General features: G+C 40.4%; 1 long non-coding RNA gene across 1 annotated transcript in view; it reads right to left on the reverse strand.

Moving 5' to 3' along the window:
* Positions 1-871: 871 nt before the first annotated feature.
* LOC149120938 (uncharacterized) overlaps positions 872-26,713 on the reverse strand; it is a 30,551-nt gene continuing 4,709 nt past the window's right edge. Inside the window, exon 3 of the long non-coding RNA XR_016225469.1 lies at positions 872-1,121. This is a non-coding gene — a long non-coding RNA (uncharacterized LOC149120938). The remainder of the gene's footprint in view (positions 1,122-26,713) is intronic.

The following is a 26,713-nucleotide window of genomic DNA, read 5'->3' on the forward strand; positions in this document are numbered from 1 at the left end:
TTGATATGCTCAAATTTGTATATTTTATTTTGTTACTTGTGCTTTTGGAATCTGACCCAAAACTGTTGTCTATGCTAATGTTTTACAGTTTCTCATATGTTTACTTAGTTTTTGGTTTTATATTTAGACTTTTAATTCACCTTGAGTTGCTTTTACATAGTGTATAAGGTGTTGGGGTATCTTTTCAGGCTTCTACATATGGATAATCACTTTCCTTTAAACCATTTGCTAAAGGGATTATTCTTTCTCCTGTTTGTTTTCTTTCCTTTGTTAAATAGGAGTTACCTGTAGAAAAGTCTGTTTATTTCAGCTGCCTATTCTTTTCCATTGAACTATGTGTCTTTTTCCAACAGTGCTAACACTGCTTCTATTTTTTTAAGATTTCTTTGTTTATTTGAAAGGCCAGATGCTTCTTCCAAGTCTCTCATGTGGGTGCCAGCACCCAAGAACACGGTCCATCTTCTACCAATTTCCCAGGTGCATTAGTAAGGAGCTGGATTGGAAGTGGAGCACTTGGTCTCCTAGCAGCAACATATGGGATGCATGCACAGCAGGTCAAGGCTTTAACCCACTACACCACAGCATCAAACCCTTCCTTATTTACTTCTGCTGTGATCTTTCATTATTCACTTTTTTCTACTGCCCTGCATCTTGACTCATTCCTGTTTTTTTCTGGGTCCTGGAGGATGGTAGTAGGTTGCTTCTGGGATATCTTTTTTGTGTTAGTAGATACTTGGTAATCTAAAATCACAGTTTTTAGTTTCTATATTTCTCTGCTAATCACGAGGAACTTCTAGATGACAGCAGAAAATGCTGGCAGAAATGAGGATATATAAATTTGCTAAGAAAATACCACAGAGAATATGATGTAAATCATGGAATTTTACTTCTCAGAGTTGTAGAGGTTGAAAATGTAGATCAAGGTGCTTAAATAGGCTTGATTTTTCCAGAAGCCTTTCTCCGATGTGACAGACACATCTATCATTTTATCTACTTGAAAGCACTTTCTTCAGGTAGAGTCATGTTGCTGGTTAGCACTTCAGTGTTTGAGTTTCAGGGAGGAACATTTCAGTTCACAACAGCAAAAGGGGCCCTGTGGTCTACTTCAGTGACAGCCATCTCTGCAGAGGACAGAAAGTTTAAAATCAGCGTTAGGATTTCTCACATTATTACTGTTAGTGCTATCTCCATCAAATGTATGTGCATTCATGTACACACAAACAAAACTACCTGTACACATAAACACATTCAACAGTGGAAATGCCTGATGGTTGTGTACAGGTAACATCAATATAATAATACATAAGATGGCCTATTAGCAGACATTAAAAAAAGAATTAGAAAGAATGACAACAAAATCTGCAATTACCTATATTTATGGCTATATGTATGATATTCAGTATTTATAGTTGCTAAAAGATGAATACTGATGTGTGGGAATAAAAGCTAAACCTTACCTTGCAATATTGCAGCCTAGTCTACATGAAAGATGTCTTCCTAAAACCTTTCCCTGGGCCCACTCTGTGGCATAGTAGATTAAGCATCCACCTGCAGCACCAGCATCCCACATGGGCACCAGTTTGAGTCCCTGCTCCTGCACTTCCAATCCAGCTCTTTACTAATGGCCTAGGAATGCAGTGGAATAGGCCCTGAGTGCTTGGGCCCCTGCACCCATGTGAGAGACCTGGAGGAAGCTGCTGACTCCTGGCTTCTGGCACCTGGCTTCAGATCGGCCCAGCTCCAGCCATTCTGGCCATTTAGGGGTGAACCAGTCGATAGAAGACCTCTCTTTCTCTTCCTCTCTATATCTGTCACGCTGCCTCACAATAAAGAAATACATTTTTTAAAAACCTTTCACATTTTAAATTTCTTAATTGTTTTAAAGATTCATTTATTTATTTATTTACAAGTCGAGTTACAGACAGAGAGGAGAGCCAGAGAGAAAGAGAGAGGTCTTCCATCTGATGTTCACTCCCTAATTGATTGCAACTTCCAGAGCTGTGCTGATCTGAAGCCAGGAGCCAGGAGCTAGTTCCAGGTCTCCCAGATGGGTACAGGGGCCCAAGGCCCAAGGCCATCTTCTACTACTTTGCCAGGCAATAGCAGAGAGCAGGATCAGAATTGGAGCAGCTGAGTATTGAACCGGCCCCCATATGGGATGCTGGCACTTCAGTCCAGGGTGTTAACCTGCTCCACCACAGCACCAGTCCAACATTTTAAATTTCTGATACTCTAAAGTAGCACAGGACTGCATTATATCTAGGAAAGATGCATTTAAAAATTATAAATCTAGTGCATTTTAGCAGAAGTTTTAACAAATACTTCTGATTTTCTCAGCATTATGTACTAAATAAATGACATAATGAGTCATTGTCAGATTTTTAGCTTTTGACAGCCACTTATAATATTTCACAGCTTTTTGAAATGTATTGCTAGTGTGTTTTTCTCAACACATGCACTGGATTTTACCTATAAGGGTTGCCTCTTATAGGATTTGCATTTTAATGGGTTTCCATGGCACATGTAATCAACATCTGGAAAGCCTCTAAAACACATAAATAATAACATGAATCAGGTTTTTTTTCTTAAAGATTTATTTATTTATTTGAAAGTGCTGCACAAATAGAGGAGAGGTAGAGAGAGAGACAGACAGACAGAGACAGAGAGGTCTTCCATCTACTGGTTTACTCCCAGTTAGCTGCAATGGCTGGTCTGTGTCAATCCGAAGCCAGGAGCTACTTCCGGATCTCTCATGTGTGCAAGGCCCCAAGGACTTGGGCCACCTTCTACTGCTTTCCCAGGCCACAGCAGAGAGCTGGTTCAGAAGTGGAGCAGCCGCGACTTGAACTGGCACCCATATGGCTTGCCAGCACTGCAGGCAGCAACTTTATCTGCTATGCCACAGCACCAGCCCCACATTGCATCTCTTTAAGATGATATGGATTTAAGTTCATGAGAAATTTTAGCATAGTGGGAACTGATAGATATGGATGAAGCAGGATGGACTTGTTAGGAATGGTGATGTTAATTTTCTTATAAAATAAATAAATAAGAAATTAAATATGGTCAGACATAAATGAAGACTAAATTTTTTTAATGGTGATCCAGAAAACACTGATCTCAGGTCTTTTTCTTCCAGTGTTAAGTTTATATTTTTAAATGCATATTAAGTGAACAAATTTCATGTAATTTATATATACAGTTTGAAGAGCAAACTGATAACATCCTATCCTATCTTCCCTTGGTCTCATATTTCCAACTTGCTCCTTCTCGTTTTATTTTCTTTTAATTTTGACAGCTGCATGCTTTGATTTTATTTTAGAATCACAAGCTTTAACCCTCTACAAAATAAAGAATTCAACAAGTAGTAGAAGAAATATCAATGAGTATATGTTGTTTACTCTATCAAAGAGTACAGAAAAGTGCTATGAACAATACTCAAATCTCAAAATGTCATATTAACTCATATGCTACTTTTTGTTGTCTATATATTAATTACCACCAGTCAGAGAAAACATATGGTATTTGTCTTTTGGGAACTGGCTTCTTTCATGAAGCATACTTTTTTCCAGTTCATCCATTTAGTTACAAAAGATAGGATTTCATTCACAATTATCCTGAATAGTATTTTACACTGTATATATAGCTCATATTCTTTTTCCAGTCACCAGTTGATGGACTTCTGGGTTGATTCCATGTTAGCTATTGTGAATTGAGTTGTAATAAACATGAGGTACAGATAACTCATGCCTATGCATATTCTATTTCATTTCATGCGGATAAATTCCTAGGAGTCAGATGGCAGGATCACATGGTATGTTTGTTTTCAGATTTCTGAGGAACTTTGATACTGCCTTCCATAATGGCTGTACTAGCTTCATTCCCACCAACAGTGGGTTAGGGTACCTTTTTCTCTCCCTCTCCACCAGCCTTTATTGTTTGTTGACTTTTTCAAAAGAATTATTTATTTGAAAGGTGGAGTTAATTATAGGGAGAGGCAGTGGCAGAGAGACATAAGTATTTTATCTGCTTGTTTATTCTCCATATGGCCCAACAGGTGGTGCTGGTCCAATCGGAAGCCAGAGTTAGGAGCATCTCCCTGGTCACCCAAGTGGGTTCAGGGACCCAGGCACTTGGGCCATCCTCCACTGCCCTCCCAGTCCAGAGCAGAAAGCTGGACTGGAAGAGGAGCAACCGGGACCAGAACGGCACCCATAGGGGATGCCAGCTCCATGGGTGGAGGATCAACCCAGTGTGCTATGGCACTGGCCCCCATCAGGGACATTTCTCTATAGTACTCTCTATCCACTGTATCTTTTTCTAGTTGAAGAATTAAGGTGATGCAGGATTAATCGAATGAGTTTGAGAGGATTGTCTCTCTTTCAATTCTTTTGAATAGTTTGAGAAGTATTGGAATTAGTTCTTTAAAAGTCCTGTAGAATTCAATAGTGAGGCTGTCTGATCCTGGACTTTTCCTTGTTGGGAGGGTCCTTATTACTCATCCAATCTCTGTCTTGGTTTTTGATTTGTGTAGCTTTTCTATGTGTCTTCATGACTCAATTTTGATATATTGTGTATGTCCAGGAATCTGTTGATTTTTCCTCTAAAATTTCCAATTTGTTAGCCATCACAACCGATGCCCACATCCTATATTGCAGTGCTAATCTGAGTTTTGGGTACTCCACTTCCAAACCAATTTCATGTTAATACCCCTAGGGAGCAACGGATAATAGCTCCAATTCTTTCCTTCCTGTCATCTAATTTGGAGAACTGTAACCTCAATGGGGACTTGAAACCTGGTCTTGCACAGTGGTAGCCATATAGAAAGTGAACCAGCAGATGGGAGACCTCTCTGCTTCTCTTTCCTTCTCTCTTTGTCTCTGTGTCTCTCTGCCTTTTTTATCATATTAAAATATTTAATTACTTATTTGAAAGAGTTACAGAGAGAGGGAGAGACAGAAATCTTCCACCACCTAATTCATTTTTGAGATGACTTTAATACCAGAGTGTGGCCAGGTTGAAGCCAGGAGCTTTTCCTGCAATGTGCGTGGCAGCATCCCAGCACTTGGGCCAACTTTCCCTGCTTTTTCAGTCCATTGGTAAGGATCTGGATCAGAAATGGAATAGCTGGTACTTGAACTGGTGCACGTAGAGGATGCCAATGTAACAGATAGCAACTTTGTACACTGCACCACAACCACCAGCTCCTCTTTCTGTCTTTCCAATAAATAAATCTTTTGAAAAAGAACTGAAGGTAGTAAAAGTCATCATGACTGAGCAATGGCAAATTTATTGAAGTGATCTATTTTCTTAAAGATCCTTTTATGAATTTGAAAGGCAGCACTAGAAAGAGAGAGTGGGAGAGATGGATCTTCCTCCTGGTTTGTTCACTCCTCAAATGGCTCCAGTGACTGTGGCTAGGCCAGACTGATATCAGGAGCCGGGGGCTTCTTCCAGGTCTCTCACATGGGTGCAGGAGCCCCAATATTTGAGTCACCCTGTGCTGCTTTTCCAGACACATTAGCAGGGAACTGGATCCGTTTGGAGCATTAATGTCTATGATACTCTCCTTGCAGTTGAAGGATTTAGAATCCGTTTCAATTATGGGTGGGCCAAGTACAACAGCTTCCAATTGTCCAAGGTTTGGATTAGATGGGATCTGAGAAATTTTGTTAAAATAGTTATTAATCATAACTCTGAGCTTAAGCTTTTCTTACCAAATTTTCATGTTTGCTGATGTTTATATCTATGGGAAAATTGGGTCTCTGGATTGCAACCAATGAAAGCATCCAGACTAACAGTAATAAGGTCAACAGTCAGCAGAATGATGTCCAGCTGAACTGAAATAGCTTTTCTTATTTGGTAGAGGGGTTACCTCCTGCATTATGCTGACATACTGACATAGACAGTAGATGTTGGAGCCTGTCCCTTCTGCCAAATGGAGAATACTACATTTTGGTCCATCATATATATATTTATATATTATAATATATATTATGTTATATATTTCTATACATAATATAGAATTACATATAATTATTATAAATATATAATTATATATGAATTTATTATTTATATATAAATATATAATTATTTCTGATCCAGCTCCTTACCAATGGATTGAAAAAGCCGTGAAAGATGGTTCAAGTGCCTGGGTTGCTGTGACACAGAGCGGAGGAGAAGCTCCTGGTTTCAAACTGGACACACGCTGGCTTTTGAAGTCATCTCAATAATATATATGTATATTATATATAATATTAATAATAAATTATATAATATCTGTTTATAATTATTATATATTATATAATATATTGTATGTTAAACTATAATATATTTTATATTGAATATATTTATATACATAAATATATAAATAAATGTATATATATAAATTATTTATTTATGTATTTGACAGGTGTACTTACAGACAGTGGGAGGAAGAGACAGAGAAAGGTCTTCCATATGCTCATTTACTCCCCTAATGACTGCTGGGAGCACAAGGACAGTGCCTAGAGTTTATTTTGATGGATTTTAGCCCCTTTCATTGGAGGGAGGCCCAATGAAGCTAGACTGATTTGTAAACCTCAGAAGTGTCTTTTCAAGGAGAAGGCAAACTGAGACTGAGGGGTTTTTGGAAAAACTTGGAACAAAATGCATTTGCCACACTTGGTTAAGACACATCATTTATTTATTGATTTCATCAGATCTGTTAACATTAAATATAAGGTACAGGGGACATGGTGGATGGCATATAGCAATATGATTTTAGTAATATATCATGAGGTGCTTTTTCTTTTAATGGATTTAGCAGGTAAAATTGGGCTACCTAATGGGATATAGCTGGAATAATCACCTTTTTACTAAATAAATCTGAGGTAATAAATGTTAGTGTATGATGACATTGAGTTTTCTTTTATTGGGCCTTCTTGGTTATTTTAATCTGGGATTTGTGAATTCTCATTTTCTCTAGGCAAGTTTTAACTGAAAAATTTTATTTTATTCTTCATCATGTTGGACCAACTCTGCTGCTTCTGGGATTTTTTTAGTACATCTGACAATTGGAAATTTAGACAATAGTATAGTTAATATGAGATGTACCAAGTAAAGTACTTATTTTTATTCAGATACATATTTTGGAATTCTTCTAAAATTCCTATTGAGTATCCTTGTTAAATTTAGTTGCATCCCAGGTTAAGACTTATTGGAGACAGGTGCCATGGCTCAATAGGCTATTCCTCCACCTGCGGCGCAGGCACACTGAGTTCTAGTCCTGCTGGGAGAGCCAGATTCTGTCCCAGTTGCTCCTCTTCCAGTCCAGCTCTCTGCTATGGCCCAGGAGTGCAGTGGAGGATGCACAAGTGCTTGGGCCCTGCACCTGTATGGGAGATCAGGAGGAAGCACCTGGCTCCTGATTTTGGATCAGCGCAGTGTGCCGGCCGCAGCACACTGGCCACAGCGGCCACTGGGGGGTAAACCAACAGAAAAAGGAAGACCTTTCTCTCTGTCTCTCTCTCTCACTATCCACTCTGCCTGTAAAACTAAAAAATAATTTTTCTAAAAAAGACTTATTGGAGCCACTCTAGTCATTATACCCATGAAACTATGTTAATTAATGCAAATAGAACCTGGGAAAATTGATGTATATCTTATGCTGTAGAGACTTAAGATTGAACATCTTTTTTATCTTTTTTAATTATATAATTTAAAAACAAATTTTAGATTTTTTTTGACTTTACTAAGCCACAGCTCTGGCCCCATTAATATGTCTTAACAATGTCTTTTCCTCTCAGACTTATCTCTATTGATTCAGTTAACTGGATGCCTTTTCTTTACATTCAGATTCCCTCAGCTGTCAAAGCTTATTCATCTTAATTCTGTTGTTCCTATTTCCCTCCCTTTTATTCTGTCCCTAGGCTAATTGAGGTCATGATTCTCCATTCCTTCTGTGTGGTGTCACAGTAGCCTTGAAGTGTTCTTTTTCTCTTCTGATTTCTAAAGAAAGAAATTATGTATTCCCCCAGTTTAGATATTTTAATAATTCATTCTAAAGCAAAGGTTAAATATTCTTAATTTGACAAGAATTTTCGGGGCCAGTGGTGTGGCATAGTGGGTAGAGCCACCACTTGTAGTGCTGGCAGCTCATATGGATCCAGATCTCTGCTATAGCCTGGGAAAGCAGTAGAAGATGGCCCAAGTCCTTGGCCCCTGCACCCATGTGGGAGACCTGGAAGAAGCTCCTTGCTCCTGGCTTTGGATCAGCACAGCTCTGGCCATTGCAGCCAACTGGGGAGTGAACCAGTGAATGGAAGACCCCTCTCTCTTCTCTGCCTCTCTCTGTGTAATTCTGACTTTAAAATAAATAAATAAATCTTTTAAAAAAGAATTTTTTCTAATTTTAGATTTGTTCTCCTTCATTGTCACTTCAGGGTGTGTGTAAAGAGTGCATATCCAGTTTTTCTATTTTGGATTTTTGGGATTTTGTATTAGCTCTGCTGTGTATTCATTTTTCTCGAGCATTGGTGATATCTTCTCCTTAGTTGTATTAAGAGAGAGAGCAATAGCCCTCATGTCTTTTTAGGTAAGTAAGACATATTAAAAACAGAGCATTCAGTATACATTCATAGTAGTTTGACTTGTTCAATTGATTTTCCTGACCTCCCTTGGATATTCTTGGTCTCTGCTGTACAACTTTCTATACTCATTAATTCTTTGATATTCCCAAACCCAGAAAATGAATGACTCAACAGCTGTGTTCCTGTATTTGCTGGGACTCAGGGTAAGAAGCAAAGTGGAGGTGTTCAGGAATCTAAAAGTACATGCTACATAGCAAAGCACATCATTTCCTATACAAAGTGACTGGGAAATCCAGAATCTTTTGCACACATATTGGATCCTGAACTATTACTGGACTATTTAGTAAGATTTTAATGCATTTATTTTCTGTGTGTGTGTTTGTATTTCTAAATAAACTCTGCTGGGCTACTTAACATTAACATGTATTGCAGAATTCTTTCATCAGTTTTTACTTTTAAAAAGTTTCTCTTTCAGTTTTATGGGAGAGGGTAGAAGCTTTCTGCTATGTAACTGAAAATTCATTCATCATTAAAGTTAAAAATATTTGTTGGAAATGGGTGGAATACTATTAATTCTTGTGTGATTTTCATGAAACTAAATACATTCTCTATTTTGTTTTGCTTAAAATTTCTGCATGTGTGGACTTCTTTTTTCCTTATTGCCCCAAATCCCTTTGTGTATTGGGATGGCAAATGGGTTTTACACCGGAGAAAACATGTTATTTTGGCAAAGAAGTACTTAGCCTTCCTGCTTCAAGTATTCAAATATTGCATTAGAAATCAGTATATTTGTTTACTGTACAAATGTCCTTCATACAATTTTGTAATCTTCTGGGATGGGAGAAGGAGCAGGAAATAGGAGGGTTATGGGTGGGTGGGGAAGTTATGATTGTCAGTATAAATTATTGCCCTACACTTTTTATAGACACTCTTCAAAGCATATCCTCAAACTAATTCAATTAATTTAAAGGATTTATTAAATGATAGACTACATGAAATTTATCGATGTATTTTATCAAGCAATCATCCAATGTAAATGATTACCATATGTTTGCACTTCAGGGAATCATTCTATTGTGAATATTTTTGCATCAATATAATTTTGTTAAAATTTCTTTATGAAAAAATATCTAGACTAGAAATCAATTGAATGCGTTGCATGGTTTTGTTACCTAGTGACAAATTGCCTTCACTGAGGTTTATAATTATTTATTCTTTCAACACTAATGTTATGTGTTTACCAAATACAGTAATATTAATATACATTTGGGGTTGGCACTGTGGCATAGTGGGTAAAGCTGCAGCCTGGCAGTGCTAGCATCCCAAATGGATGCCTGTTTGAGTCCCGGCTGCTCCATTTCTGAGCCACCTCTCTGCTAAGGCCTGGAAAAGCAATGGAAGATGGTCTAAGTCCATGAGCCCCAGAACTCGCATGGGGGACCCAGAAGATGCTCCTGGCTCCTGGCTTTGGGTCAGTGCAGCTCTAGTCATTGCAGCCAATTGGGGAGTGAACCAGCAGATGGAAGACCTATCTCTCTTCTTTCTGCCTCATCTTCTCTCTCTGTGTAACTCTGGCTTTCAAATAAATAAGTAAATAGATAAATAATTTTTAAAAAGATACATTTGTTTGCAAACAATATGTGACATCAATACAACTACTTAAATTTTCTCATACAAGTAGTTTAATTTGGAGGCCTGAATTATGGCTGATTGGTTCTGTAGTCTAATGATATCTTTGAACCCAACTATTTTCCCCTTCTTTATGAATTTCAGTGTTGTATATTACTAGAATTCTGAAAAAAATTCACAGAAACTTTAGGCATCATCTAAACATCATAATCTCCAAAGAGCAAAAATCATTGCAAACTATGATTTTCTAGAATTATTTCTTTGGATAATGCTACAATTTTATTGTAGCTTTAAATTGAGCACACACACACACACACACACACACCCATGTACCATACATACATTCACAAATGTACATACACAATCAGCAAGTCTCCAATGCATTTACCAAAGTGCATCAATGTGCTAGTTGAAGATTACTGCCAAAGAATAGTCCCTTTCTTTAAATACCAATTTACTCTATTGATTTATTTTTGACCAAAAATGATGCAGTTTAGTTACTGTTTTGACAAAGAGGCAGGTATCATCACAAAGCACAAATGAGTGAATAAGTTACATTATCCAGGGAATTAGATAAGAAATGGCTCACTCATCAAATTAAAAGGAATTGAATCTAGTTTGAGTTACCATGTCAAGCAAAATATGAAGTTTTACAAAACTTGAATGTATATAGTTTCAAATAAATTTTGAGTTGTATCTAAATGTGTACACTACAACATTAAGCATAAAGGCACAGATATTTAAATACCTTTATTTAGGAAAATGTGAATAGATAATAATAATAATTGCTAACATTTATTTTATACCAGCTGATGTTTCCTGAATTTTATGTTTCCAGAAAAATGGAGGTAGCTCCTGTTATTTTAACTTTAAAGAAAATGCAACTGAGGCATGAAGAGGTAAGTAACTGGTTTGCCCAAGGATATATAATCATGAAGTGGCAAAGCCTTAGACTTGGCATGATCTGAATGGCAGCCATTTTTTTTTTCACAAATTCAATGTTTGATCTATTTCATATATTCACTAAAAGGATTTACTATCAAATGATACTTTCTGATAAAACCTATGAAAACTGCAGATGAGTATTGCTCCAAAGCAAATACTTGAGGCTAGCATTATGTGTAGCAGGTAAAGCCATTGTCTTTAAATTTAGCAAAGATATGCCTTGTTAGATGAGTGTACTTTGTGTAATTCTTCTTGTCAGTGTATACACTTTAGAAATTGATTACAGGGGCCAGTGCTGTGGCACAGCATGTTAAAACCCCAACCTAGGGTGCCAGCATCCCATATGGGTGCTGGTTTGAGTTTCAGTTGCTCCACTTCTGATCTGGCTCCTTGCTAATGCACCTGGGAAAGCATCAGAGGATGGCTCAAGTCCATGGGCTCCTGCACCCGTGTGGGAGACCTGAGAAAAGCTCCTGGCTCCGGGCTTCAGATCAGTTCAGCTCCGGCTTTTGCAGCCAATTGGGAAGTGAACCAGCAGATTGAAGACTTTTCTCTCTGTCTCTACCTCTCTATGTAACTCTGTCTTTCAAATAAATAAAAATAAATCTAGAAAAAAAGAAATTGATTACATCAGGCAACACATATGAACTTTTTTATAGAAAGATTGACCTTTAGAAAAATTTTAGACCTACAGAAAAAAAAGTGGTACAAATGTGAACTTTTGAATAAAAATCTATTTTTCATGAATGTATGGTGTTATAAAACACAGCAATACATCAAGGAAAACCAAAAATAAATTGGACTATCTCATTCTGTGATTTGAAATCTAGGGACAAATGTCCTTTATTTTTCTTACAGAGAATGTAAATAGTGTTGTGATATCAAACTCATTCTAAGTTTAGGTACCCCATGGAAAGTTTGATCTAATGAAAACAAATCTGTTGGATCATTTACCTCATACATTCCACTACCATGAAAATAATATATCTGTCATAATACATCAAGAAGAAAACATATTTATGCCTAAAAATACAAATTCAACTATTACAAGCTGTTCAGCAAAATTTAAATTGTATGTTTTTAATATTCTAAAATGGAACATTTTTCTTTGCTTCTCAATAAAAATGTGATACACTTTAACATCTTCAGAATAAGAACTGAGAGTGTACAAGGCAAAATTTATTTATTTATTTATTTATTTATTTTTTGCCAGGCAGAGTTAGACAGTGAGAAAGACAGAGAGAAAGGTCTTCCTTCCATTGGTTCACCCACCAAATGGCCACCATGGCCTCCCGATCTCCCATGTGGGTGCAGGGCCCAAGCACTTGGGCCATCCTCCATTGCTCTCCTGGGCCACAGCAGAGAGATGGACTGGAAGAGGAGCAACCGGGACTAGAACCTGGGGTGCCAGCACTGCAGGCGGAGGATTAGCCTTGTGAGCCACGTACCCGGTGAAATATAGTTTAAGGAGAGAATTTATAACGTTCATTTTTAAAGTAACAAAAACATTTTTCACTTCTTGGTTTGCATTTTAAATTTGTACATATATATATATATATATATATACATATTAGCCATCCTTACTGGTTATTGCAAATTACCACATCCCAAAATTAATTGCTTCTCAACATTTACAATTTGTTTCTTCACTTTAAAGAAAAATATTTGTGTCTCTTGAGTAAGCAAGTAAATATAATGATTTGGCATCATTTTATAAAACTCAAATCTGTAAGAACTCAAAAACCACTGCAGAAATATTCTATAAGAATGTACTCATGCATATTGTTCTTACAATAGATTCACCCATGTCATAGGAGAGCAACTCCTTGCTCAACATTCAAAAGGTTCACAGTCTTCTAAATATTCCTTTTAACATAGTGACCACAGTTGGACACAAGAGAGTCTTTAAAATTAAAAGAAACAATTTGGGTATGCTGACTTTCCTAGTCTTCTTGTTTTCCTGGGACAGAGTATCTTTTTTGAATGTAGGCTGACAAGGATACAACCCCCTCCACAAAGTAAAATGCCTAAACATTAGAGCACTGCTCCTGACCCCTGCTCACTTGTTCCTCTATGTGGGATTTATGAATGACTTGCATGAATGGAGAGATGAAAGAGGCAATGAGCTACCACCCCCCCCTTTTCTTTATTTAGCACTTTTCTAGGATGCCTATGAGAGAACATGGGTTCTTGTCTGCCCTTTTTTATACTGTAAATTTAGCAAAAAACCTGTGCTCTGTAAGTGACTAGGTAAGGATGCAATGTATTGTACTAGGGCAATGGAAAGGAATCTTTGTTGCTAAGCACCAAGACCAACAACTCTGTGGGCTAGAAAGCTTACATTTTGACTTCTTTCCATGTCCAGCTTGAACCATTCAGAATTCAGAGAAAGTAGGAATGTAAGTTATGAACACACTTCACTGCCACAAATGTTATGATACTCATCAGTTTGTAATCAGGAATGACTTAAAATTTAACCAAAAATACCACAGTCAACTATGGCGGATTCATCAACACCTACACTTATAACTAACATCCACATTTATAATTGTATCTTTCTATGAAGGATCTGACAGGAATTATTATCTGGGATGGATAATTAACAACTCCTTTTACAATTTTTATAATGTACCAAAAAAGTGAACTTTGAATCCTTTGTGAATTGGATAAGCTAAATATATTTGTATTTGATGAATACAGGCTGAGAACTTGTAATTACAATACCAACCATAATACCTACCAAAAAATTAAATACCTTGGAATAAATTTAACTAAGAAATTGAAAGATCTTCACAATGAAAATTACAAAACATTAAAGGAAGAAATAGAAGAACACACACAAAAATGGAAAAATATTTCATGTTTGTGCACTGGAAAAAATAATATCATCAAAATGTTCATACTACCCAAAGCGATTTATAGATTCAATGAGACCCCAATCAAAACTCCAAGAACATTCTTCTCAGATCTAGAAAAAAAGAATGCTTAAATTTGTGTAGAAACACAAGAGACCCCCAAATAACTAAAGCAACATTAAACAAGAAAAAGTTGGAAGTATCAGAAGACCAGATTTCAAGACATACTACAGGGCAGTTACAAACAAAACAGCCTGGGACTGGAACAGAAAAAGACATGTATACCAATGAAACAAAATATAAACCAAAAAAAATTAATCCATGCAGCTACAACCAACTAGTCTTTGACAAATGAGCTAAAGTCAATCCCTGGAGAAAGGACAGTCTCTTCAACAAATAGTGTTGGGAAAATTGGATCTCAACATGCAGACATATGAAACAAAACCTGTACTTACACCCATACAAAAATCAACTCACAACTGATCATGACTCTAAATCTATAGCCTGATATCAACAAATTACTAGAGGAAAATATTGGGAAAACTGCAAGACATTAGCATAGGAAAGACTTCTTGGAAAAGACCCCAGAAGCACAGGCAATGAAAGCAGAAAGAGACAAAAGGGATTACATCAAGCTTAGAAGATTTGTGCTGCAAAGGAAACACTAAGCAAAGTGAAGAGTGATAGAAAATATTTGCAAACTATATAACTGATAAAGGGTTAATATCTTGAAGTAACACCTTGACAGTAGGGACTCCATTTTGGAGCACTTGAGACTCCATTCTGGGAAGGTGCCCCCCCCACACCATGAGACTCTGGTCTGAGACTATGATCTAAAACAGTTGAATAATAGCAGTCCACTACATCTCACTTGGCAGAGCACAGAAACCCCCTAGCATGATCGCTCAAGCTTGGAAGTGGATAGACTACACCTGGGTTAATGATAAAAAATGTAATTTGTCTAAGTCCTACGTATGATTAAAACCAATACCTGGATTAATGTCAACATTATAATTGGAATTGTTAAGATTGTAACTGGTATTGTCAATATTATAATTGATACTAGCTTATTGATACTAGATTATAATTGATACTAGTTTCACATAGGTTTTAGGTCAGTAACCAGTAACCAGTAACCATGTATTCCCCCCTATTCCTAGCAACCATGAATTCCCCTCCCAATTTTGTGGTTTTTGCCTTTAAAAACCCTGTTGCTTTGGGCTTCAGGGTCGAGAGTTCTTTAGGGCATGAGCCCACTCTCCACCACGGGCAATAAAGGACCATCAAATTTTATCAATCTGTGGAGCTCTTTTGTTTGCACTCACTCAGGTACAACAATCTGATGTTCATAAAGATCTTAAGAGACTCAACTTCAATAAAATAATGCAGTTAAGAAATGGGCAAAGGACATGCACAGAAAATTTTCAAAGGATGCAATCAATACAAATGGCCTACAGACACATGAAAAGATACTCAGCATCACTAACCATCAGGGAAATGCAAAGAAAACCATAAAGTTTCATCTCATCCCAGTTAGAATGTCTATCATCCAAAAATGAAAAAAATAATAAATGCTGGTAAGGATGTTGGAGAAAAGGCACACTTATACGCTGTTCATAGGAATGTAAAGTAGTACAACCATTATGGAAGACAGTAAGGATATTCCTCAGAAATCTGAAAATAGATCTACTATATGACCCAGCCATCCCACCCATGGGAATTTACCCAAACAAGATGAAATCAGGCTTTGGAAGAGTTATTTATAACCCCCATGTTTACTGCACCTCAATTGGCAATAATTAAGATAAACAATCAAATCAGATTCCCATTAACTGATGTCTGGAAAAAGAAAATGAGTAGTATGGAATACTGCTCAGTCATAAAAAAAGAATGAAATCCTGTCTTTGCAATAAATGAATGCAACTGGAAACCATTATGCTTATTGAAATGAGCAATTCAAGAAAGATAAATGTCATTTCTTCCCTGATATGTTCTGATTAATATAGGATACAAGAATAGATAAGAATGAAATGGATTTATGATTTGATTATTGTTTTTAGCCCTTGTGGATACTCTAGTCAAACTGTGGTTTTGGATTTTTTTTTATTTGTTGAATAGTATGGTTAATGGTGCACTAAACCCAAGATTCAAAAGAAAATTGTGAAATCATGTTTTTTTGAATTTATGTTTTTGCAAAACTTATAGAGAAAAAGGAAAGGTGAATGGGGATTGATGGAGGGAGTGAGGGGACTATGGATATCTTCTTAGCATTGTATTTATAAAATACATGATATCTGTTCTCTTTATATTAATAAAAAAATTTTTGGAGAGCCTAAAGGTAAACATCTCCTATGAGCTGATCTTCAACAGAAATGCTAAGAATATTCACTGCAGAAAGGACAGTCTTTTCAATGAATGGTGCTTTGAATATTGAATATTCACACATAAAAGATTTAAACTTTATCTCTCATCATATACAAAACTGAACTCAAAGGTGTTCATTTACCCTAGACATTAAGATGTCAGTTAAGATGCTAGTGACTCATATCAAAGTACCTAGTAGATACCCAGCTCTGACTCCTGACTCCAGTTTCCTGCTAATGCAGATGCTGGGAGGGAGTAGGGATAACTCAAGTACTGGGTTCCTTCCACCATGCAGGAAAGCTGGGTTGAATTCCACACTATTGGCTTCTGTTTGGCCCAGTCCTGTCCTTTGTGGGCATTTGTGGAGTCAATCAACATGAGAGCTCTCTCTTTTTGTTTATCTGCTCTCAAATAAATAATTTTACACTCAATTCAAAATTATTTAAAGACTTAAATGTAAGATCTGAAAGTACTAGGAAAAAAATGCTTCAGGACATTGGATTGAGTAAGTATTTGAAGGATACGACACTAGAAGAAAAAAGCAAAAATAGTCAAATGGACTTTTTTATTTATTTAACAGGTAGATTTATAGACAGTGAGAGACAGAGACAAAGAGAAAGGTCTTCCTTCCATTGGTTCACTCCCCAAATGGCCACTATGGCTGGTGCTGTGCCGATGCAAAGCCAGGAGCAAGGTGCTTCCTTGTGGTCTCCCATATGGGTGCAGGGCCCAAGCACTTGGGCCATCCTCCACTGTCATTCTGGGATGCAGCAGAGAGCTGGACTGGAAGAGGAGCAACTGGGACTAGAACCCAGTGCCCATATGGAATGCCAGCACTGCAGCAAGTGAGCCACGGCACTGGCCCTGGAATTTTACCAAATTAAAAAACTTCTGCAAAGCAAACAAAATAATCAACATAACAAATAGACAATATGAAATTGGAGAAAATATTTAGAAAATATACACCTATTAAGGTGTATACACCCTTTAAGACATTTTAAAAACTCAATGAAAAATGAACAGATTTTAAAATTGGCATTAGATCTAAATGCTCATTTGTCAAAGAAAGGCATACAAATGGCCAAGAAGTACATGAAAAATGTTCAGCATCACTAACTAACAGGGAAACACAAATACAAATCAAAACCACAATTAGACACCAAGTTACTCCAGTCAGAATGCCTATTATCAAAGACAAAACAGTGGCTGGTATTGTCACACAGCAGGTTAAGCCATGCTCTGTGACACTGGCATCCCATATGAGCACTAATTCAACTCCACATCCCATCCAGCTCCCTGCTAATGTGTCTGGGGAAGCAGCAGAAGGTGACCCAAGTGCTTGGGCCCCTGTCATCCACATTGGAGACCCAGATGGAGTTCCAGGCTTCTGGCTTCAGTCTGGCACAAAACCAGCCATTGTGGTCATTTTTAGAGTGAACCAATGATGAAAGATCTGTCTCTCTGTCTCACTATGTTTCTCTCTCTTTGTAACTGTTCCTTTCAAATAAATAAATTAATCTTATAAAAAAGAAAAATACACACTTGAAGGAATTGTATGCAAATTTAACAAAAACTTGGAGAACTCAGTAACAGGAAAATAAATGCCTTCAAATTTAAATACTGCCAGAATACATAGAGACACACATAAAATGCATAATAAAATAAACATATACGGGGCTGGCACCATGGCTCACTTGGTTAATCCTCCACTTGTAGTGCTGGCATCCCATATGGGCACAGGGTTCTAGTCCCAGTTGCTCCTCTTCCAGTCCAGCTCTCTGTTGTGGCCTGGGAGTGCAGTGGAGGATGGCCCAAGTGCTTGGGCTCTGCACCCACGTCAGAGACCAGGAGGAAGCACCTGGCTCCTGGCTTCGGATCAGCATAGTTCCAGCCATAGTGGCCATTGGGGGATGCACCAATGGAAGGAAGACCTTTCTCTCTGTCTCTCTCTTTCTTTCTCACTGTCTAACTCTGTCAAATAAATAAAAAAGCATATAAACCAATCTGAATATTAGAGAATTCTGAGAAAAAGAAATGTACTGTACATAAAGGAAGAGCACATTTAGACAGCAACAAGATGGATACACTGTGTATCAGGATGGTTACACTTAAAAACACACATTACAAATGCTTTCAAGGATAGAGTAGCAGGACATCTCATTCATTACTGGTGAGAATGCATCATGGGGCAGATGCTTTATCAGACATCTTGGCATGTTATTAGGAATCCAACACCGTGTCATACACCATACATGTTCTAATATATTTACAGAGCTGGTGTGAAAACGTATGCCTTGATAAAAGCTGACATGAAAATATATATAGCAGCTTTATTCACAATGGCTAAAGCTCATAGAAAACCACATTGTTCCTCAACAATTAAACACATAACCAAACCTTCAAAGTGCATGGAGACCCTGGGAAGAGAACAGGAGATGAAGGCACATGAGATGCTTAGGGTGCAGGCATTTAGCATGGGGACACAGGAAAAAAGCCGAGGCTGAAGTCATAGGGGATCTAGAAGCCTAAGGAAGACAATGACTTCAAGCAAAGGGCAGAGAGGTATCTGAAGGCTGCCATGAGCTGAAGGCTCAGGCTATGAAGTCACTCCAGGGTAGCAGGATAATACTCCAGAGTACAGATGCAGATAACTGATGGGAGATCACGGCTTCATGCAGAGGGGCTGGAGGACCTGACAGCTGGCTTGGGATGCAGGCATAGATGGACACTCAAGGGAAGATGTGATGGAGGCTCTGGCATTGTGGTGCAGTGGGTTATACCACTGCCTATAATGTTGGCATTCCATATGGGTGCTGGTTTGTATGCTGGCTGTTCCTGTTCAGATCCAGCTCCCTGCCAAAGACCTGGGAAAGCAGTGGAAGATGGCCTTACTGTTTTGTCCTCTGCCACCCACGTAGGAGACCCAGAAGAAGCTCCAAAGGCCTGACTCCTGGCTTCAGATGGGCCCAACCCTGGCCATTGCAACCAATTGGGGAGTGAGCCAGAGGATGGAAGCTCTTTCTGTCTCTCTATGCCTCTGTCTCTCCCTCTATGTGATAAGGAAATAACTTGAGATATTAAATTTCATGGGGTTTTTTTGAACAGAGTTAGGCAGTGAGAGAGAGATAAAGATCTTCCTTCCATTGATTCACACCCCAAATGGTTGCCACGGCCAGTGCATAGTGGCAATCCAAAGCCAGGAGCCAGGTGTTCCCTCCTGGTCTCCATGCGGGTGCAGGGTCCAAGAAGTTGAGCCATCCTCCACTGCCTTCCCGGGCCACAGCAGAGAACTGGACTGGAAGTGGAGCAACCAGGACTAGAACCTAGAGTGCCAGTGCCACAGCCAGAGGATTAGCCTAGTGAGCCATGGCACTGGCCCTCTATGTAATTTCCAAATAAATCTTTTTTAAAAAGAGGTGCTGGAGACACAGGGGATGGAGACTTATGAAGGCACATGGAATAAGACTGTGTCTAGGGAGGCCATTCATGCATCAGAATTCTACTTCTCCACTGTCTGTTTGTCATGATAAAGCCTCCCTTTGAGCAACCACCATTTAAAGATGCCACATGACAGACTCCTTGTCTCTGAGGCTAATATGTGTCTGTAAAGCCTACTTTAGAAGTAAGAAGTACAGATAATCATAACAAAATCTGTGACTGCCTCTGGAAGACTGAGGGACAAGGGGGTGTGGAAAAACACAAAATTGGGGCCAGTGCCATGGCTCACTTGGTTAATCCTCCACATGTAGTGCCAGCATCTTATATGGGCACCGGGTTCTAGTCCTGGCTGCTCCTCTTGCAGTCCAGCTCTCTGCTGTGGCCTGGGAAGGCAGTGGAAGATGGCCAAACTGCCTGGGCCCTGCACCCACATGGGAGACCATGAGGAGGTATCTGGCAGCTGGATTTGGATCAGTGCTGCACACTGGCTGTAGCAGCCATTTGGGGGGTGAACCAATGGAAGGAAGATCTTTCTGTCTCTCTCTCACTGTCTAACTTTGCCAAAAAATAAAAATAAAAAACACAAAATTTAATATCTCAATTTATTTCCTATCACTTCTTTTTTTTTTTAATTTTCACAGCAATGTCTTGCAATCACTTGGAAACAGGTAACAACATAGGGACCTAACATATAGACTGAAAGGATTGCAGACTCAAAACACAAACTTGGTTATTCACATCGAATGCACCTTTGCTCTAGAATGACACTGACTGCTGACTGTGAGTTTCCAGCAGTTCTTAGGATGCCAAGTCTTCTGAAAACACTTTGAAACCTCTCTTCCCAGCCTGAGAACCCATGGATAACAGGACTGGAGAGAGCAGTGCTCTAAGACTAGCTCAGCATCTGCTTCCACCCTTGGCAGGGAAGTGCCAGGGTCACCCCACACTGAGGGGGAGTAGCTGCATTCTCTGTGCCCTCTAGCAGTCATGTGTATCAGGGTTCACTCCCAGCCCTGGGGCCTCCAGAAACCCTGCAGCCAGCCTTCCTCCACAGCCATGTGGTGGGGTCGTGGGTGGGCTCCCACAGGGTGCATGGGGCACCTGGTGGCCCTCACCCCCCACCATTCCCTGACCTCTGGTCTGGTGCCTCCACCTCTGGGTTGGAAAAATCCCAGAATCAGTTGAAAGCCAGAGATAAGAAGGGAGGATTGGCACAGCACTGGCTGGGCAGGGAGCAGAGCTCCAGATCAGCCACCAGTGAGAGACCCTGAGGGGCCCTGTGGCACCCACGGGGTTGGCCTCAAGGTCCCAGGGTGGCTGCAGCAGGGCCTGCACAGGTCACCCCTGCACTCTCCCTAGCCCCAGCTATTTGGAGTTCACAAGTACAGAGATCCTGCATCCTTCAGTGCTGGGAGCACACTTCCTCAGGGTCTCCCACAGCCAGAAGTTCACAAAGGGCCACCACTTCCTCCTGTGCATCCATTTCCTCGCTCCTGAGTCAGCACCATCCATTTATGCTGAGTCATCATGAAATTGCTGCTGAGTCATCATTACCATACCTTCTGAGTCATCATGAAATTTCTGCTGACTCATCATTACCACCTACCTGGTCCCCACATGTTCTCTTTAGAGACCTGAGCCCTGTCAAGGGGTCCTGAGAGATAGGGTGGTCCCCAGCAGCTCCATCCTGGTCTCTAGCAGGTGCACATTGCCCCATCTGGGTCGCCAAGCTTCATTCAGTCTCTAGGGCCTTCATACAGATCTCCTGGCCTCCATCCGGGTCTCCAGGCCTCCAGCCAGGTCCCCAGGGCCTCCATCCAGGTGCCCGGGCCTCCATCCAGGTCTCTAGGGCTCCATCTGGGTCTCTAGCAGGTGCACAGGGCTCCATACAGTCTCTAGGAGCCTCATCTGGGTTTCCATGTCTCCATCTGGTTCTCCAGGGCTCCATCTGGGTCTCCAGAGCTCAATTTGGGTCCCCAGGGGCTCCATCCTGGTTTCCAGCAGGTGCATGAGGTCCCCAGGACCTCCATCCGGTCCCAGCAGGTGCAAAGGGCCCCTCCTTCCTTCCTTGCAACCTTGGGTTAGAGTTAGGGGTAGAAGCATGACTCAGCTGGCCTGGTGCCATGACTCAGCAGGTTAGGTTTGATGTCAAGGTTAGGGTGGGGATGGGATTCGGGTTAGGGTTCATGTTTGAAGCATGACTCACCAAGTTTAGAAGCACGACTCAGGAGGTCTGGAAGCATGATTCGGCAATTTTAGAAGTGCGACTCACTGGCCTAAGAGTATGACTTGGCAGGTGTAGTTGTCTACCTTTGTGGGTAAGGATGCCTGGTAGGTAATGATGACTCAGCAGATATAAAATGGTGACTCAGCAGAAGTTTCTCAATGACTCACCAGGTCTGGGATAATGAGGATTAAGTGGGTATGTATAATGATGGCTCACAAGGTGTGTGCTAGTGATGATTCAGCAGAATTTCCTGATGACTCAGCAGGAGTCTCAGCATGACTCATCCCTTCGATCCTTCCCTCTCCTCTGCATTCATTTCTGGTCCACTTTCAATTTCCTAAACCCACTTCTGGTCATTCTAGACCCACTTCCAGTCCACTTCTGCATTCCCAGAGTCAATTCCAGTCAACTTCCCGATTCCTACAGTCACTTACTTCCAGCTAATTTATGTCACTTCGGGGTTCTCAGACTCACTTTAGTCTACTTCTGGGTTCCTAAGTCACTTCCAGACCTGGTATACCTATTTTCAGTCACTTCGGTTCTGTTTATACCCATTTTTGGATACTTCTGGTGTACTTCCAGGTTCTTATAGTCACTTCCCAGAGGGTCTCTGTTGGTCCCTGGGGGTCTCTGTGGGTCCCAGTTGTCTCTGGGGTTCTCTCAGGGTCTTTCAGCATCTCTGGGGGTCTCTGAGGGTCTCTGGGGGTCCCAGGGCTCTTGGCGGGGACACCTGTCCATCACCCAATCACCCTTGTCCATCACTCAGAAACCTGTCCATCACTCAGAATAGACCTGTCACTCAGGAAAAACATTTTAATTCTCATACAAGTTTCTCTCAGCAAATTGGTCCTGGGTCCGAAAGACACCTTTTCTTACAGGGACTCCCTTGAGTTTTTCTCAGAGAAATTTTGTCAGGATCCAATATGGCTATAGCTCCTGTCAAAACAATTGCCAGAATCCAAGATGGCCACCACTGACATCAGAAAACACACTGCCAGACTCCAACATGGCTGCCACTCCTGTCAGAAAAATTTGCCAGCCTCCAAGATGCCTGTCATTCCTGTCATAATGAGAATTTGCCAGGATCCAACATTCTGCTGCTGATGTCAGAACGAGAATTTGCCAGACTCCAATATGGCTGTCATCAGAAAATCTAAAAATACATTTCTTAAAAATTTCATTTAAAAATTTATTAAAAATTCATTAAAAATTAAAAATTAAGTAAAAATTAAAAATGTAAAAAGACATTCAAATAAAATCCATTTAAAAATTCATTAAAATTGGCCGGCGCCGCGGCACACTAGGCTGATCCTCCGCCTTTCAGCACCAGCACACCAGGTTCTAGTCCCAGTCGGGGCACCGGATTCTGTCCCAGTTGCCCCTCTTCCAGTCCATCTCTCTGCTGTGGCCCAGGAGTGCAGTGGAGGATGGCCCAAGTGCTTGGGCCCTGCACCCCATGGGAGACCAGGAGAAGTACCTGGCGCCTGCCATTGGATCAGCGTGGTGCACCGGCCGCAGCGCGCTGGCGGCAGCAGCCATTGGAGGGTGAACCAATGGCAAAGGAAGACCTTTCTCTCTGTCTCTCTCTCTCACTGCCCACTCTGCCTGTCAAAAAATAAAAAAATAAAAAAATTCATTAAAATTCTTTTAAAATTAATTTAAAAAATAATTAAATAATTAGTGTGCATGAGTGGGATTGCCTAGCAACTTGCTTAAGCCAGAGGCCCTGAACGCACCTTTGAGGGATTGCCTAGCAACTGGGTTAAGCCCCGCAGCCCTGGGCAAGCCTGCACGGGGTTGCCTAGCAACAAGAGAAAGCCAGAGGCGTGGAGGATGCCTTCATGGAGTTGCCTAGCCATGTTCCCACAGTCTCTGCATTTTCCATGGTTCTGGCCCAGGGGCCTTGGGGGTCCCCAGCTTTGGGGGGAGGGTTCCAGCTGCACTGGAAATGGAGCTCCTGGGGGCCCTGGGCACCTGCTGGGGACCTGGATGAAGCCCTGGGTACCCAGATGGAGGCCCGGTGCACTTGCTAGAGACCTGGATGCAACCCCTGGAGACCCAATGGAGCCCTGGAGACCTGTATGGAGCCCCTAGATGCCCAGATGGAGCCCCTGGAGACCTGGATGGAGCCCTAAAGACCTGGAAGGAGCTCCTGGGAGCCCCTGGCACCTGCTAGAGACCCAGATGGAGCCCCTAGAGATATGGGTAGAGCCTTGGGGACCCAGATGGAGCCTTAGAGACCTGGATGGATCCCTGGAGACCCAGATGGAGCTCCTGCAGACTCGGATGGAGCCTTAAAGACCTGGATGGAGCTCCTGGGAGCCCCAGGCACCTGCTAGAGACCCAGATGGAGCCCTAGAGACCTGGATGGAGCTCCTTGGGGCCCAATGCACCTGTTAGAGATCTGGATGGAGCCCATAGAGACCCAGATCGAGCCCCTAGAGATATGGGTAGAGCCTTGGGGACCCAGATGGAGCCTTAGAGACCTGGATGGATCCCAGGAGACCCAGATGCGGCCCCTAGAGACTCAGATGGAGCCCCTGTTGATCTTCTGTAAAAAAAAAAAAAGAAATTATCAATTCCCAACTAGACTCTCACTGGGATTAAACATGACAATAGGTCTGATCTGATTTCATCATCATTTAAAAAAAAATCATCTATTATTTTTCACTTTATGTTTCTCTGTGGGAGCAAACTGTTGAAATCCTTACTTAATGTATACTAAGCTGATCTTTGTATATTAAGATAATCGAAAATGAATCTTGATGTGAATGGAAGGGGAGAGGGAGTAGGAGGGGGGAGGGTTGTGGGTGGGAGGGATGGTACGGGGGGGAAGCTATTGTAATCCATAGGTCGTACTTTGGAAATTTATATTCATTAAATAAAAGTTAAAAAACAAAACAAAACAAAACAAAAAGATTGTCTTTGTAGTTAAAGGATTTATTCTACACAGTCCTATCTTATGGTAAGGTTCACATGACTGTGAAGTGTTTTATAAACTGGCAGTGTAATAATCAAGTTGGCACCAAAGATGAAATGTTAAACAGCATAGAAATTCTAAAGCTTGCAGTTCTATTAGGAGCTATACAGAAACATTGAAGTTCATGGGCATTTTTAAATTTAAAAACAGAAACATTGAATCACTGTTCAGAATCAGTATAGTTGCTAAAATTCTTATTTATAATCACTGAGATTGGCAGTGTAATTACTGATAGCATACTCCTAGTGTTGTATATTTTAGTTTATACAATACTTAGACTATATAAAATATAGGTAGCATGGGAAGTGCGATACACAGCAGTCTCGTAGAATGGCAGATGTCCTAAGCAGCACTCTGGCCTAAGAATCAGCCCATAAGGCACTCAGATCTGGCTGAAGAGCCCATGAGAGTATTTTAGGTATGGAAAGCCACTCTGGCAAAAAAGAAAAAAAAAGGACCTAAATAAAAGATCTCTGTGAGTGAGATCCCAGTAGAAAGAACAGGCCATCAAAGAAGGAGGTACCTTTCTCTGAAGGGAGGAGAGAACTTCCACTTTGACTATGACCTTGTCTAAATAAGATCGAAGTCAGTGAACTCAAGAGGCTTCCATAGCCTTGGCAACTCATGACTAGAGCCCAGGGAGATTTCTGATGCCATAAACAAGAGTGTCAGATTGTTAAGTCAACAACAGGAATCACTGTGTGCTTACTCCTTATGTGGGATCTCTGTCCTTAATGTGTTGTCCAATGTGAAGTAATGCTATAACTAGTACTCAAACAGTATTTTACACTTTATGTTCTGTGTGCTGCAAACTGATGAAATCTTAACTTAATATAAACTAAATCGATCTTCTGTGTATAAAGATGATTGAAAATGAATCTTGATGTGAATGGAATGGGAGAGGGAGTGGGAGATTGGAGGGGTGCGGGTGGGAGGGAAGTTAGGGGTGGAAGCCTTTGTAATCCATAAACAGTACTTTGGAAAATTATATTTACTAAATAAAAGTTTAAAAAATTAAAAAATAAAAAATAAAAATATAGGTAGCAATATTTATTGCTTCTCTTACTGTTCCTGGATTGGATTATAGTATATGTTAATAAACCCTTTTTAAAGATTTATTTATTTATTTGAAAGACAGAATTGTAGAGAGAGACACATAAATAGACAGAGATGTTCTGACTGTTGTTTTACTCCCCACGTGGCTGCAAGCAGCTGGAGCTGGGCTAATCCAAAGCCAGGTGCTTCTTCCAGGTCTCCCACATGGATTCAGGGGCCCAAGTATTTGGGCCATCTCCTGCTGCTTTCCCAGGCACATTAGCAGGGAGCTAGATTAGAAGCAGAGCAGCTGGGACATGAACCAGTGCCCATAGGGGATGCCAGCACTGCAGGTGGTGGCTTTACCTTATATGCCACAGCACCAGCTACAGCCTATTCATTTTAAATTAATAACTAAAGATTATCTGCTGTTCAGCCTCCAGGCTTTGGCTAGGCCCAGCCTCTGCTGTTGTGGACATTTGGGGAGTGAACCAGAGGTTGAAAGATCTCTTTTCTTATGTCTCTCCCTCTCTAACGTTGCCTTTCAAATAAATAAATGAGTCTTTGAAATAAAAATACATACACACACACACACACACACACATGGTACCAACACAGTGGGTAAAGCCATGGCCTGCTGTGCCAGCATCCCATATGGGTGCTGATTCAA

Source organism: Oryctolagus cuniculus, chromosome 18, assembly GCF_051225735.1.
Source record: "Oryctolagus cuniculus isolate XC-2025 breed Fujian yellow rabbit chromosome 18, ASM5122573v1, whole genome shotgun sequence".
Taxonomy (NCBI): domain Eukaryota; kingdom Metazoa; phylum Chordata; class Mammalia; order Lagomorpha; family Leporidae; genus Oryctolagus; species Oryctolagus cuniculus.